The sequence below is a fragment of the Rattus rattus genome, chromosome 6 (genome assembly GCF_011064425.1).
Source record: "Rattus rattus isolate New Zealand chromosome 6, Rrattus_CSIRO_v1, whole genome shotgun sequence".
NCBI lineage: Eukaryota > Metazoa > Chordata > Mammalia > Rodentia > Muridae > Rattus > Rattus rattus.
Genome location: NC_046159.1, coordinates 138,303,878 through 138,320,034, shown reverse-complemented (window position 1 = coordinate 138,320,034; position 16,157 = coordinate 138,303,878). Strand labels below are relative to the sequence as shown.

The window sequence follows — 16,157 nt, the reverse complement described above, 5'->3', positions numbered from 1 at the left end:
ACCTAATTCTTCCCTTAAGTGTTTCCCTAATAAAATCCATACATATTTAACTATACAATGATGTTTACCTCTTAGAGTGACCAGAAAGGAAGACCTACAGAATTTGAAACTCAAATTATAGATGTTCAATTTAGTCTTAATACTTAATCTTTACATGTAAAACAACAGAAACAAACACATTATAAAAATTACTCTGGTGTTCTTGGTATGTATCATGTAATAAATTGACATGTCTCTTAAGAAATTGTTACATATTTATAATCTGGATGAAATTTACAAGCATCTGCTCATAAGTAAAAATTAACAGTCACATCTATCTGATTAGTATTAGGTCACAAGAAAACTTGGAATGACTTGAAGACGCCATGCACAAGCATTATCAAACCAAGGAAGCATCAAGCATCTTCTCCTAAGACCATGAGCTCTGTTTGACTCTCTGTACCCACCATCCTTTGGCAGTTTGAGAACACATACAAAGGTATAATTCCTGGACACCCAAAAACTCTTGGATGTAGTTATTTACTGTAACCAAGTGTTATACACACTGAATATAGTGCAGAAATACACTGGCCACTTGCCAAGAGGACATGCATACCAAAGAAGGAAAAATAAAATGGGGTATACCTTGATATAAATAACTGTCTTAGTAGCATTACCAAGGACAGCAGAGTTTTCTGGCCAAGGTTTAAGATGGCAATGGGGGCCATCTACTCATAGAGGAAGAATAAATCTTCAGAATAGGCAAAAAGTACATTCTTGTTTTCAGTATGTGTGATAAGGGAGAAGGCGTCCGTTTTCTGGAGCCCAGGTGCAATTGAGCTGTCAACAGTCAGAATAATACACCATCTGACCCCACAAGAGCCCTCCTCTCTGTACCCTGAGCAGGCATTTTTCAAAGTATAAATTATTTACAACGGTCTCCAAAGTCTCTGGAATGTTTGTGTATACCCTTGCAAAAGTGAATAAAAGAAAAATCTGAAATAAGTATAGAAAACAGAGATGGAGCAGAGGTATATCATGCATATTAGAGGTTGTCCTGATTAGACGACACATGCAAATGCATGTGACCTTACAGAGAACAAATCACACATCGGATATTAATTATTTAGCTATGTAGTCCTGTCTTGCCCCTGTCAAGACATGAATATGTAAAAGGGCACCAGAATTAGCACAACTGACTCCATGATGGAAGTGCCATTCAGGCTGTAAAACTCAGCGCACAGCACCACCAGCCAAAACAAAAACAAAGGCCTAATCCATCAAAATCTAAAGTACTGGGAAAGTCTTTAAATGTACTAACCTTGCTTTTTTGGCTTCTGTGATTCTGCTTCTGGTTATGTTCTCACTAATTGAAGTATATCAGGGCAGAACATGGGTTTTGTGCTTAAAAATTCAGCTGCCAACTAACAAAGACTTTCTATTGGCTTCAACTCATGTGTAACAGTCTTCTCTTGTAAATGTCCTGCAACAAATACCAACGTCTAAACATAAGCACTGAAATAGGCACTGACTTAAAGCCTCATCGTCCTAACATACCTCACAAGTGATAATAGACACATAAGAAATGCGTTACGGAATGACTCTGTATTGACTGTCTTCTAAGGAATTTGCAAACAGTGAAACTGTAAGAGCACCAGTGGAAGGGAAAGCCCTTGGTCCGGCCAAGACTGAACCCACAGTGAACATGATTGCTGGGGGAAGGGTGGTAATGAGGGGAGGATGGGGAGGGGAACACCCATAGATAAGGGAAGGGGGAGGGGTTAGGGGGATGTTGGCCCAGAAACCGGGAAAGGGAATAACAATCGAAATGTAAATAAGAAATACCCAAGTTAATAAAGATAAAAAAAAAAAAAGAATATTATCACTTAAACTCTTCAGGGAATCTCCAGTGTGGAACTGTACCATGGTGATGCTGGCATCTGGTTTATGGGAGGAAGGAAAATATTTAAGAAAATTAATAATGCATACTAAGCACTGAATCAATAATCACAACACTTTCCACAGCAAGTAACAATATTCTTCGTCATTTGAAGATGAAGTGGTAATGTTATTCTGTGTCCTCATATGATAAGAAATGTAAAGTCACAGTACTGGTGTCAGTTCAAGAGTTCAACTGCAGGTTTGTGAGACATTTGTCTCTGGCCATGTGTCCCACTGAGAGCAGAGGAAGCACTTCAGAGACAACAGCTTCCAAAGCAGGAAGAAAACAAAAGAAATTCTGTCTCTCTCAATCAAAAGGGAAATTATCTTCTTAGTATTTTCCCAACATTCTCATTTGTGAAGCTCAAATCATGTCCACGCACAGTGTCAACCAACTGGTGGTGGACACAGGTGTGGGATTGCTCTCTTGGACTAGGTAAACTGGTTTCAGGTCCTGGGGCTGGGTAATTGAGGTGAGAATGATATCAGAATGTCATTAGCAAAGAAGAATGCATCTTGATAGGCAACAAGAAGAATGTGCCGCAACTACACTTTTTATAGTAGCAGGAAACACATTTGGCTCTTCTGGAATGCAGCCCAAAAAAAGTAACTTCTCTTTCCTTCCCAAGTAATGCAGAATTTCAACTGTACAAATGTGAGCCGAGGTTCACTGGCTGACCTTGATGCTGGCACAATAAAGCTTCAGGAGATCGCTGCCTGTGCACTTTCGAGGTGTTCAGAGCCTGAGTCATGAGACTCGGAAGATTGCTGTCAGCATTGTGAACTTCCCCCACGAGGGAATAAGCCTTTACTTCAGTCTCTAGAAGAGAGTTATAGTAGAAAATACAGCTAAATGGAGCGAGTGCATATTACAGGCTCCCACTTCGGACCAGCTCTCCAGCACTAAGCACAATTCATTGCACTAATCTGATCAAAGGCTAACTGCAAAGAATTTCTAGGCAGGCAAGTTAAACCTCGATTACTCTCCAAAATAGGATGGCCAGTTCAGATTATAGCAAAAGGAAAAAGAAAAAGAAAAAAAAAGAAGAAAACCAATAAACATCATCTTGACTTTAAAACTAATGGTGATATAACTCAACCTAGATTGAAGCAATTTACTTTGTCTTTGGTTTACTTTGGCTTTCTTACCATTTCACTTGGATGGTCTACTATAAATAGTATTATTAGAATATAGGGATCCTGTGATTATAAATCTGTAAGGAGAAATCTGTTGTTTCTACATCATGAGCTAATTATCTACAGTCCTTGACCTTAGGTCAAACATTTTAGGTACCTCAGACAAGAAATAAATGAAAGAGTCTTCACAGTTTGTAGGTTGCGCTCCATGTAAGGGGCTGTGGAGAAATAAAAAACAATCTGGAAAGAAAGTGTGAGTGTGCGGTACGCTCTGAGAGCAAGCTACAGGACACGCTTTGGATAGACTCGAGCCAGACAGAGGGATGCAGAATGGCCAAGGCCACCTATCAGCTATGACCAAGAAGACTCTGCTCTCCTACCCCAAGGCACAAAAAGAATGGGATTTTGACTACTCAGGAAGGCTAAGAAATTGAAAGTTATGAAAGGGGTGGCACTAACCCTCACATAGAAGCCAACGTTTTTTATTCCTGTCACCTTCTTGTTCCCTCCCTAGGGTGACATCACATCACAGTTGTCATAAAGTGCAGAACGCTGTAGAGCACATGCTATGGATTAGGTTTCCACTGCCAGAGCCCCACACTTCCCTTTTCATAAGTAAATTCCAACTGATATTGGAAGAAAGACTTGGGAGACTTGCAGCTGTCCCTTAACTATTTTTTGTCTTTAAAACTGCTACATTGAATGCATTAATGGTTCACCCCTCTATTAAGGTGTCAACATACAAGGAGCTAAACTTCACAGTATTAGTATACACAATCTCTGGGGTGCGGGCATATTCAAACATCTATGGCAGCATTAACACAACCAAAATAAAGAATATATCTACTGTCCCCCGATGTTTATTTTTGCACAGCTTTTGTTTAAGTGGTGAGGAGCTGTTTGTTTTCACAAGAACACTTTATATGAGATCTGTCATTTTGAAGTACACACAACCATATTTGTTTAGCCCGAGCACTGTTGTAGAGAAGAGCTTGAGAACTTAGTTATGTAGTTTACATCCATTTTTCCTCACCTCTAACCTGAGGAAAACACCACTATATTTCCTACTTCTACTTCTATGAGTTTATTTTCAATACCATATGTAAGTAGGCTTGTATAGTTTTTCTCTCTCTGGGTTTTGTTTTTGTTTGTGATTTTCTGAAATGTTAAGTAAAAAGTCCTTTGTGTTCCATGTTGTCGTGAATGCCAATTTTTAATGAGACTAATTAGTATTCCATCATGGAGGTATAAGTCATCTCTTTTATTCACTGTTGATAGACACTTAGGTAGTTTTTTAGCTTTTAAATATAAACAATAATACTCGAATAAACAAGAGATTGTATGTATGCTTGAGATCCAAATTCCAATTCTTTGGATACCTCATAGGTATCACCATAGAAGTCTATTAACCTATGAGGAACCTCCCTAAGATTTTCACTTGCATAGCGTTATTTAATATTCGCATCAGTGAAGTCCAAGTGTTTTGACTTTTCTACAACCTCACCAACACTTATCCTTTGTTTCTTCATTTTTAGTAAGGCTTTATAGGTATAAAGTTGGTTTCCTTACAGTTTGGTTTTCGGTTTCCATGGTGACCAGTATATTGTGTACTGTTTATGTGCTGATATGCATTTGCATCTTTTATTTGGAGAAATTTGTTAGCAAATTCTTTGGCCAGTTTTTAACCAGACTAGTTGAGGTGCTTGCTATTGGGTTACAGGGGTTTATTTGGAATTTAATTTATTATCAGATAGTTACTAGGTTTGTGAAAGCTTCTTCCATTCTACAAGTACCTTTTCATTCTGTTTCTCTCCTTTGGCTTGCACACCTATCTATCATTGCCTTTGTTGGAGAGAGAGAGAGAGAGAGAGAGAGAGAGAGAGAGAGAGAGAGAGAGAGAGAGAGAGGCTGAGATCAACCAGGGAGAAAAACCAAGGAAATTTTCTTCTATATCATCTTCTGGAGTTTTATCATTCTAGCAAATCTTATGTTTAAAATTAAGATATTAATACATTTAGGTTGACATTGAGGTAATGGTAAACTTGGGATCAATGGCCTGCTCACATGTACACCTCCAAATTCCCCAACATCACTTGACCAAGAGAATATATATGTTCAAACATATGTTTAAATTCCTTTACAAAGACTGACTGAATATTGCTTTACTAGTTTGTTTTTATACTTAATTCTCTTTAATTTTTCAATGTTCATCTTTATAGTAATATACTGACTGATGAAATTTCATAATGTATTTTAAAATCGGAAAGTACAATGTCTCTACTTTGCTTAACATCACTGACTAATTCTGAGTCCTTTGTAGATCCCTACGAACTTTAGGAACATGACCTATTAACATTTTCCCTACTGTTATCAAATGCAGATATCATACTAACTGGAGTTTCATTCACTCCTAGCTCAAAACTTATTAAAGAGTTTAAAGGTGATTGTTCTCCACTTCCACAACCCTATTATTTCATTTTCTGGCCAAAAAAGGCAAGCATACAGTCTGAAATTCATTCTTTACACTAATGCTGAAACGCTCACATTACCTGTTTGTCTTTCATCAGTTTAACAGTAGTGTATTTCCCAGAAAATAAAATATTCTTATGTGAAGACTGTGGTGTAATGAGGTTTGCAAGACTTATATATCAGTGTAACTATACAACCAGCGAGTAATGCAGCTCGACATCACACCTAATGATCCCCTAATGGTTTCTCCTGTCATTCCTCCACCCTCAACCTCACCCCAAGCAAGAACCGATCTGACTGTTATCTGTACACATTAATTTTATCTCTTCCAGAACAGCATGTAATGGAATCATTACATACTTAGGTGTTTTGTGCTGACACTTCATTGAGCTTAATGTCATTGAGACTCATTTGTGTTATCTATTATCAATAATTCATGTCAACTCAGTGCTGGGCAGTTTTCTATGCGCTGCTGTTACAATTAATCAAATCACCTGATGAGAGACATTTGGGTTGCTTGTAGTTCAGAAGATTATGAATACATTTCCCTGGGAATTCCTATGGAATATATTGCACAAGCATTTATTTTCAGACTACTTTATAACTAGACCTTCTAAGTTATCTGACGAAGTTTACATAACTTTCTGAGAAACTGCTGACATGGTTCTTCAAAGAGGAAGCAACATTCTATTCCCACAAGCGATGCATTCTATATCCACTGGCTTTCTGACTTACTCAGAACTTGAGATTATCTTTGGGAATTTTTGTTTTTGATGCTTGCCATTTTTTGGTGGGAATTCGTTCTTTTTTTTTTTTTTTGACGTTTTAATGTTTATTCTTTGATAAGTTGGTGAACATTTTTATTTTCTTTTGTGACGTGTCTTAATAGCATTGTCTTCTCAATACGGACAGTAAAAGATCTAATTCCTTGAGAGAAGTCTTTGGTCCAACATGTGTATTGGTAGCACTGTTGACCTACTTGTGATTTATCTTATATTTCATTAGTGAATTCTGTTTTCCATGGGGGGCGGGGAGAGTAAGGGATATGTAGTTTGCTGTTTAATCTCCTCAATAGCTTATAATGTTGTAGGAAATATTGAGCCAAACATTTGAGATACTAAAGGCAACCTTGGTTAAGACTCTTATTACATGCAGAAAACAAAATGCTAACAGAATACAGCTCTGCTGAGAGCAAGGTTTTTATGAGCTAATGAGAAAACCACAAGTCATCTGCGTTTGCTAATTGGCCCTATCCTCGTGAAGAGAAAGTTTTCTCATACCTTCGGGACCAGAGGTTTGCAATGAAATAAGTGGCTACCCATCTTCATGATCAATTATGCTTGGAAAAGATAAATTTTAAGACCTTAAGAAAGTCCTCCACTGTAATACTGGAAAGAGAAGATTTGGGGGTGGGGGGGATAGTTTTGTCTTTTTATTTTTTTCATTTTGGTTTTTTAAGACATGATTTCTCTGTGTAGCTCTGACTGTCCTGGAACTCATTTTGTAGACCAGGCTGGCCTTGAACTCACAAAGATCTGCCTGACTCTGCCTTTTGAGTACTGGATTTAAAGGCATGCACCACCTTTATTCTGCTGGAAAGAGTGCTTTTACAGGGTTTTTTTTTTTTTTAAAGAATTGGAGGGGAAGGAGGAAGAGTGGTGATGATGCAAACATAATATATATGAAATTCTCAAAAAATTAACTTAGTTTTTAAAGGAATTTGAAAGAAAATGCAATTTAAAACAAATGCTGTAAGGAAAGGAAAGATGAAGCCAGCACTCTCAGGAGGTCGGTATCAGTCAGGGTCAGGTAGAATCAGGTCAGGAGTCTGAGGGAAGAGGAAGCATTAAAGCCACTCTCTTGGCTATCCAAGGGCAAAGCAGTTTTATGCTCATTACTTCCAAGCTATCAATATGTGAATGACACCACATACTATAGGTGCACCAATGTTTTTCCTATCCTTAAAATCTTGCTATTGGGTGCTGCCCAGACTAGCTAGCAATACAGTCAGGACGGCTAAAGGCGATTCCCAAGAAACCAAAGGGCAAGATGTCTGCTATGCCTTCTTCGTGCAGACATTCAGGGAAGTGCGTAAGAAGAAACACCCAGAGGTTCCCGTCAATTTTGCGGAGTTTTCCAAGAAGTGCTCTGAGAGGTGGAAGACAATGTCTAGCAAAGAGAAATCAAAACTTGATGAAAAGGCCAAGATGGATAAAGTACGCTATGATCCGGAGATGAAAGATTATGGGACAACTAAAGGAAGCAAAAAGAAGAAGGACCCGAATGCCCCCCAAAAGACCTCCGTCTAGATTTTTTCTTATTCTGCTCCGAATTCCGCCCCAAGATTGAATCCACAAACCCTGGCATCTCCATTGGAGATGTGGCCAAAATTCTAGGTGAGATGTGGAATAACTTAAGCGACAGTGAAAAGCAGCCTTACGTTACCAAGGCAGCAAAGCTGAGGGCGAAGTATGAGAAGGATGCTGCTGACTCTAAGTCTAAAGGGAAGTTTGATGGAGCCAAGGGTGCTGCTAAAGTTGCCCGGTAAAAAGTGGAAGAAGAGAAGAACAATGACGAGGACGAGGAGGATGAGGAGGACAAGGAGGACGAGGAGGATGAGGAGGACGAGGAGGACGAGGAGGACGAGGAGGACGAGGAGGACGAGGAGGAGGAATAAAAACTCTGTCTTCTTGTGCATACCTTAGAGTAGGAAAGCGCTGTGATTGACACATCTCTTATTTGAGTCGTGTCTATTGCCCTTGTTAGGTTTAGTTACAAAATTTGATCACGATCATATTATAGTTTCTCAAAGTGTCAGTGGTTTACATGAAGTGACCGTGGGTGTCCGAAGCGCCCTGAAACTGGATCAAAGTTGTACACAGCTCCAAACATTTTTAAAATGAAAAGGCACTCTCGCGTCCTCCTCACTCAGTGCACTCTGCTGTTGGTGTGACAAGGCATTTAAAAATTTTTCTGGCATTTTGTTCTCAACTCGTAAGGTAGTATTAACTATACGGTTATTGGTTAGAAATCCTGAATTATCAGCTGTACGTGTCTATAGTTTGCAAAGAGAACAAAGCAACCCAGACAGATTCTTGATGCTCCTTGTTTGGTGTGGAGACTGCGAGAGGAAGATGCCTTTCAGAGGGGGCCGTAGCTCAGGGCGTGCACTGTGGGGCTGGACCTGTTGATACTGCGGTGGGCATCCATTTAGCTTCAGAGAGTCTTGTTTTTGTACATAGTGGCATTGCATTCTGCTGACATTCTTAGTTGTGGAGGCGGGGGGTAGGGGGTGGAGGGGAGGAGTCAGCTGGCATGAGAAGCATTTGGAGTTTTTTCTTCAGTTAAGTGCAATAGATTTTCAATTTTTTAAAACAACTGTAGAACTCATCTTTGTCAGCAAAGCGAAGAACTACTGCATCAATGGAAGGTCACGAACCCTCTGTACCTAAACCCGATTTGCAACATTCTGTTATTTTTTTTGTATGTTTAGAATGCGGAAAAGTTTTTGAAGTTAAATAAACAGTATTACATTTAAAAAAAAAAACTTTCTATTGGTATACTAGATTTCTGTTATTTCAATGTAAATTGAAAAACCAACCTGGTGATCTCTACACATTAAAAAAGAAGATTTTTGAAACATTTTTAAAGATTAACTTATTTTTATGTGTTTGAGTGTTTTGCCTGCGTGCAGGTATGAATGTGTACCACATGCATGTCTGGTGCCCTTAGAGGTCAGAAGAGGGCCTCAGACCACCTGGGATTTGAATTACAAATGGTTGTGATCTGTTGTGTGGGGGCTGGGAATAGAACTTGAGTCCTTTAGAAGAGTACCCTGTGCTTTTAAGCAGTTAGGCATCACTCCAACTGCCAACTGTTGGAAATGTTTATTGGGATGAAATTTAATCTACGAAAATGAAAGAAAGTTGATAGCTTATAAAATTTAATTTTTTATGTCTAAGAGCATAATGTCTCTCCATTTATTTATGTTTCCTATAATTTCTATCAGCGAATTTTATTACATTTATAGAATTTGCATAATTGTTAGCGGATTTAGAGTTAAAATTTTCCATAGTTATCATTAGCACATAGTAATGTAGTTAGGCCTTCATAATGGTCATTGTATGTTAAATAGAATCTTTTTAAAAATCTTTAATTAATTTTAATTAATTAATTAGAACTCATTATGGATTTTAGATAGTTCCCTAATCTAAATGCTGTCCCTAATGCTGTCCTATAAGGAAAAGAGGCCACAGGAAAATGTTCATGAGAAGCTGAGATTCATGTGATGCCTGAGGCCGATGGGCTCCTACAGGGATAAGGAAAGAGTCTATCCTGAGGTGACATAGAAGGTTACTCTCTTATCAGTGCTCTGGTTGTTTACATGGATGTCTCACATGTTACCCGGACATGCATTTTGCACATGGTTTATTTTGACATGTGCACTAGTTATCAGTTTACTGCCTTCTACTCTCACATCCACGTCTCTTTCTTCGACATTTTAAATAAAGCTGAAACATATAAACATTTCTCTTTTCTTAACTGCACAGTGTTGGGCTTTATTGACGGCAAATGCTAAGTGAGAGGCAGGAGCTTCCTTTCCTAGTTCTTTGGAGTTTTCTCCTTCCTCCTGTGGCATGCTGCAGGTCCAAGGATGCTCACACCCAACCAGTTCCTTCGACAAAAGGTCAGCTTGCTGGATATTAGCTTCATCCTCGTATGTGATCGAGAACATCCCAGCGACTGCTATTCTCGTGTTTACCATGGCGTCTGAATTGCACTTTTATGATGGAAGAAGATCTCTCCCAAACACTCCTTTTCCAATTTGTCCATGCTTCCTTGGCCCTAAAACCAGTAATAACTTGATTTCTTAGAGTCCTATGCTACACATTTTAGAAGTCATCCACTTTGACAAACTAATGATTGTGTAAATATTGCCTACCTAAAAGAGACATTTTATATTACTGAAAAAAAACTTCATACAGACATGTATTTTTAAAATATCCAAAAATACCTTATAATAGCTGCTACAATAATGAAGAAAAACATCTTTCAAATAAATAAAGCCAGTAGATAAAAAATTTACTACTAGCAGAGTGATTTACAGATGGCAGATAAAAGACATTTCCCCCCAAGTAAAAATAATACTAGAAACTTTAATAAGCACAAAGAATTGAAAATCAAAAATGGCAAGTGAAATTACTATAAAATTCCAGTTTCGAATAAATGATATAAAAGGTCACTGATTACGAAAAGCAGACATGACAATAATGTCTTCTGGGATTATATAATTGAACAATGGGTAATGTACAATACAACTAGTAAGAAAGATTGGGGAGAGGGTGGGAGAACGCTGTCGGAAACTCATTACACCTGTTCTGTGATGTGACATGAGCCTGATGTCATTAATTTAAAAATGGCATACTGGTTGGTGAAATAAAGTAGAACTACATTTAGATTTGAATGCAGATAGTTTCTTTTTTTAAAACATTTAGTGAGAGAGTTTTTATTAGATATTTTATTTATTTACATCTTAAATGTCATTCCCTTTCCCAGTTTCCCCTCTGGAAACCCCCATCCCATCCCCAGCTTCTATGAGGGTGCTCCCCAACCCACCCATCCACTCCCACCTGCCCACCCTGGCATTCCCCTTCACTGGGGCATTGAGCCTTCACAGGACCAAAGGCCTCTAATGGGGGAGTTTATTTTTTAAAAAAACACAAATGTCTAATAAATATTTTAAAGTATGTTTGACATGGTTTATCCATCAGAGAAATTTAGATTAAAACTGCCCTGAGATTCATTCCTGCCCCAGTCAGAATGGCTGTCCTCAAAAAAAATCGAATGACGTCAAGTGCTAGTACAGACACAGGGAAGAAGACGTTTTGTTCAGAGTTCATGGGAGTGTGAACTGGTATAGTCACTATGGGAGTCAGTTTTAGAGTTTCCTCACAAGGATAAAAATAGAACTATCATATGAAGTAGCTGCATCACTCTTGAGCTTATATCCAAAGGATATCTATATCCTGTGACAGAGATACTTGTTTGTCCAGGTTAACTGATGCCTTATTTATAATAACAGGTAAAGGAATCGGTGCAGGTAACTACCAATGGACGAATGGATAATAAAAACGTGGTACGTGAAATTTTCTTCAGCTTTAAGGGAAAAATTGAATTAACAGGTAAATGAATATAACTGGGAATAAATTACACCAAATGATATAACAAGGACCCAGAAAGACAAATGCCACATATTCCCCTTTCTCCACATCTTCAGCAACATGTGCTGCCACTTGAGTATTTTATCTTAGCCATTCTGATTGATGTAAGGTGAAATCTCAGGGTTGTTTTGATTTGCATCGACTGATGACTAAAGATGTTGACCATTTCTGTAAGTGCTTCTTGGCCGTCTTAGATTCCTCTGTTGAGGATTCTCTGTTTAGCTCTATACCACATTTTTAATAAGGTTATTTGGTTTTTTTTGGACTCTAACTTCCTATATTTCACTTTTATCTGAAGAATTAAACACACTAAACTACCCCTTTTTCTTTTTTAAAAAATGTATTTATTTACTTACTTATTATTTATTTATTTTTACTCTCCAAATTTTATTTCCCTCCCGTCCCACCCTCCAAGTGTTTCACATCCCATACCTTCTACCTGCCGCACCCCCCCTTCTGTCTCCATAAGAATGTCCCTACCCCCCACACCCCACCAATCCTCTAAACTTCCTGGGTCCTCCAGTCTCTTGACGGTTAGGTCCATCTTCAACTGAAGTCAGACCAAGACCTTCCTCTGTATATGTGTTGGGGGCCTCTTATCAGCTGGAATATGCTGCCTGGTTGGTGATCTAGTGACTGAGACATCTTGGGGGTCCAAGTTAATTGAGACTGCTGGTCCTCTTACAGGGTTGCCCTTTTCCTCAGCTTCCTCCAGCTTTTCTCTAATTCAACAAAATATAAAATAAATGCTGTCTTTTACCCCACACTAGATCCAGCACCCTAGTGCCCCAAGATATCTTGTAGATATCTTCATCTCAGTCAGCAAAGCGTCTCACCCGCTTTGCTCTATCCCACACCACACTACCAAGGGCCACTCTCTGAGCCTGGCAACACTCTCTCTACCCATTTAGTTCCCAAGGCAGGCTGCCACCATGCCAGACATACACATCCCAATTTTGTGGTGGGCTAGTGTGTCTAGCCACCACACACTCTCTTGAACTTAAATTGCCACACGAAAGAACACACAACACGATAACCACTAATCCAATTGATAAGACATAATTTGCACATCTAGACATACAAAGCCCTGTACACATCCAACCATTAAGAATATTCACAACAACCTATAAATGTCCAGAGAGGAATCTTAACATCTGCCTGCATGTTCTCTCTGCTCTTCTCTCTCTCACTCCAGTCTCCTCCTCTCTAAATCTTTTCTCCTGCCCATCCTTCCTTCTCATCCAATGACAGGCCTCATTCTATCTTGTACCTGCCTTCACCTGAATAATGACATCATCCTACAGGTCAGTAGCTTCTGTTCATTGGTTGGGTGCAAATATCTGCATCTGACTTATTCAGCTGCTCGTTGGGTCTTTTGAAGGGCAGTCCCACTTTGTGAGCGCTCCATGGCCTTAGTAATGGTGTCAGGTACTTTCTATGGGTCCATCAATGGAAAAATAAAAGAAATTCAACTGTCATTCACATATGGAACAAGTAAACAGATTATGGAATTCTGCTTAACAATAACAAGGGAGAAATTTGTGACACACACAGCAGAATGTATGAACAACAAGTCCACTAACCCAAGAGAAGAACCCACTCAATGAAATCACACCCTGTACCATTTACACAATGTTCTGCAAAGGACATAATGATAGAGACAGCAAACAGATCAGTGGTTGCTAAGGCTATGGGTCGAGAGGGTTGTTAGCAACTCCAAAAATTTTAGAGAAGATAAAACTATCCTATATTTTGATTACAATGAAGTGCTTGTATATCCGAATGTATTTACCAAAACTCACAAAACCACCCACCGAAAAACTCTGAATTTTATTGTGTGTAAGGTATAAAACTATGCCTTATTTTAACATGAAAAGAATTCAATTTCTTTTTTATATGAAGCAGAGATGGAGACATAAATTTAAAATTCTTAAGAGAGACTTAGCTGTGAAGATCAAAACAAAAGGAAACACCCAGACAAAGGTTTTTTGATAATATTTTTTAAAAAAGCTACATCAGATGCTCAGTCATACCTTTCAAAATAGGTTAATATTAAATTTCTAGGTACATATTTTATGACACGAAACTTAAGACTTCTGCTAATCATTCATTTGCCAGAACAGTTCTAAGGCATGTATGGAAGAACACATTGTCTAACACATCTTCATCTCAACCCACATGACAAAATGGTGTACCTTATACATTGATGTACATGATCAGCAATCCTTCAGAAGAAAGAACATCACTTCAGGATATTTGGTGAGTGTAAGCCCAGATACACTGCAACTGACTGTGATCTACCAAGAACATGAATGGAAAACAATATTTACGGTAGTCTTCTCTTAACAGGACTCATCTGTTCTGTCCTCTAGAAGTTTTAAAATTTATCACTAAGTTAAAATGGGCCACCCGAGGGAGCAGTCTAGCTATACAACACCACGTTAGCCTCTACAAATTGATGTGATTGAATTGCTTTCAGATACCTATAGGTTATATAGGTGATAAGAAAAAACTCAACAAGGTTCAGCGTTTTTGCCAGGAGCATTGCTCACTTTGGCAAACACTGTCTGCTTTTTCAATATAATATAGAGTGTGCTTCCCTGGTCAACATTTATGACCAGAAAGCAAGACTGAAGTTACTGCCATATATTTTTCACTCAGTGCTAGAAATATTAAAGACAAGACAAGCTCAGCATCAGCCAATGTGCTTGGGGTTAAAAGAGCAGGCATTTCTGACCTTGGTCATGCATGAGGCATCCTACTGTGAGTCACTTTGCCCTCCTTTCATTGCTCCCAATGCATCATATTCCCCTGATTTCATCAACTCAAGCAGTAATTCTGCTTGGTAATAATACTACTTCAGAAAAGTGGAGATAAAGATAAAATCAAAATCTGTATGTATCTGGGGACCAGCGATTGGTTTCATCATGAGCTAAATAAAGCAAAAGTGTGCCTTGTGCTCCAGCTGTGCAAAGTTAAATGTTAGGAGACAGAAGAGAATGCAAGCGACAGATGCTTTCGCCTACACTTTAATATCTCTCTAGAGAATTGTTACCAAATTCATCAACTTGAAAAATAAATACGAGTATTTCCTTTAAAGTCATAATGTTCCCTGGAACAAACCAAACTAGTGGTTTATCTCTTTTATCAAACATAGAATTAAGCAATCATTGATACATGAAGAGTCGGTTGTTGCAGTAAATATTAATAAAATAATCTCACCATCCCTCGCTAGTGCTGTAGGGCCACATGGCATCTGTGGGTATTTTCATCTCAGTCAGCAAAGAATCTCACCCACTAAGCTCCCAATTTCCATTCCATGATGCCCTCTTACAACTTTATCTATCATCTTGTTCTCATGTCGGGTCGCTGCCACGCCAGTTACACATAGTCCGCCTATCTCATGTCTCTCTTGCTGTGGACTCTACTCACATTCCCAGCATCTGTCCCCTGAAGCTATAGTCAAAACTCCCAGTTATCTGCTAAAATCAAGACTCAAAATAAGCTTGTAATTTAGCAATGAGATTTATGTCAGTAAGTTCAAACTCCACAAAACTCTGCACAATAAACTCACAGCCAATTGATAATGATATAGACTGCCCACTTAGATAAGACGAATTGTCCTATAAAAATCATACCTTATGAAATATTCATAACTCCCTGTGGCCATTTAAGGCCACACAGATCTGGGTCAGTCTTCTCTGCCTCCATCTTGGTTCTTCTTCTTCTTCTTTTTTCTTTTTCTCTCTCCCATCTTACAAAAACTGTCCCCGCCTTACTTTTTCACTGCCCAATCACAAGCCTTACCTTATCTGGTGCCAGCCCTCACCTGCATATAGACATCAACTGCAGTGAGTCAAAGAAAATAAAGTGGAAGGATAGAATGGAGAGCAGTAACTTACTATAAACACATGTATGAAAACCAAATAGATGGAAAAGTTGGAAAACCAAATAGATGGCATTTCTTTTCTAATAGACTATCTATAAATATGCATAGATGCTCTTAACCTACAGCATGTTATACCCCTTGTTAAGGCCAGAAGGAATAAAGCAAGCAAAGCACAATAGTTCTAATACTATCACATGCTCTACTCATCCATGTATGTCGTCACCATGACATAACCAGTCGAGGCTCTGCGCTCCGATTTCTGTTTTGTAGTCTGAAACTCTCTTGGGTTATATTACAATGATATCGTTATCAAGTAATTCCACTGAGTTTAAAAACCATGGTAAATTTTCTATGCTAAATCAGTCAAAAAAGAAGTATCAGAAATCTATACTTTCATAAGAAAGTATGATGCTGCACTTTTTTGTGCATGGTTTTGAAACTTTGCATGAAGGGAACCCATTGTAATTATAAATGTCTGTAAGCACAGTATTTGTGTGCGTATACATATCATGCAGGTATGT

The 16,157-nt window shown here is 38.5% G+C and overlaps 1 pseudogene; it reads left to right on the top strand.

Moving 5' to 3' along the window:
* The first annotated feature begins 7,472 nt into the window (after positions 1-7,472).
* LOC116904474 lies at positions 7,473-8,203 on the top strand (annotated as a pseudogene).
* The last annotated feature ends 7,954 nt before the right edge of the window (positions 8,204-16,157 follow it).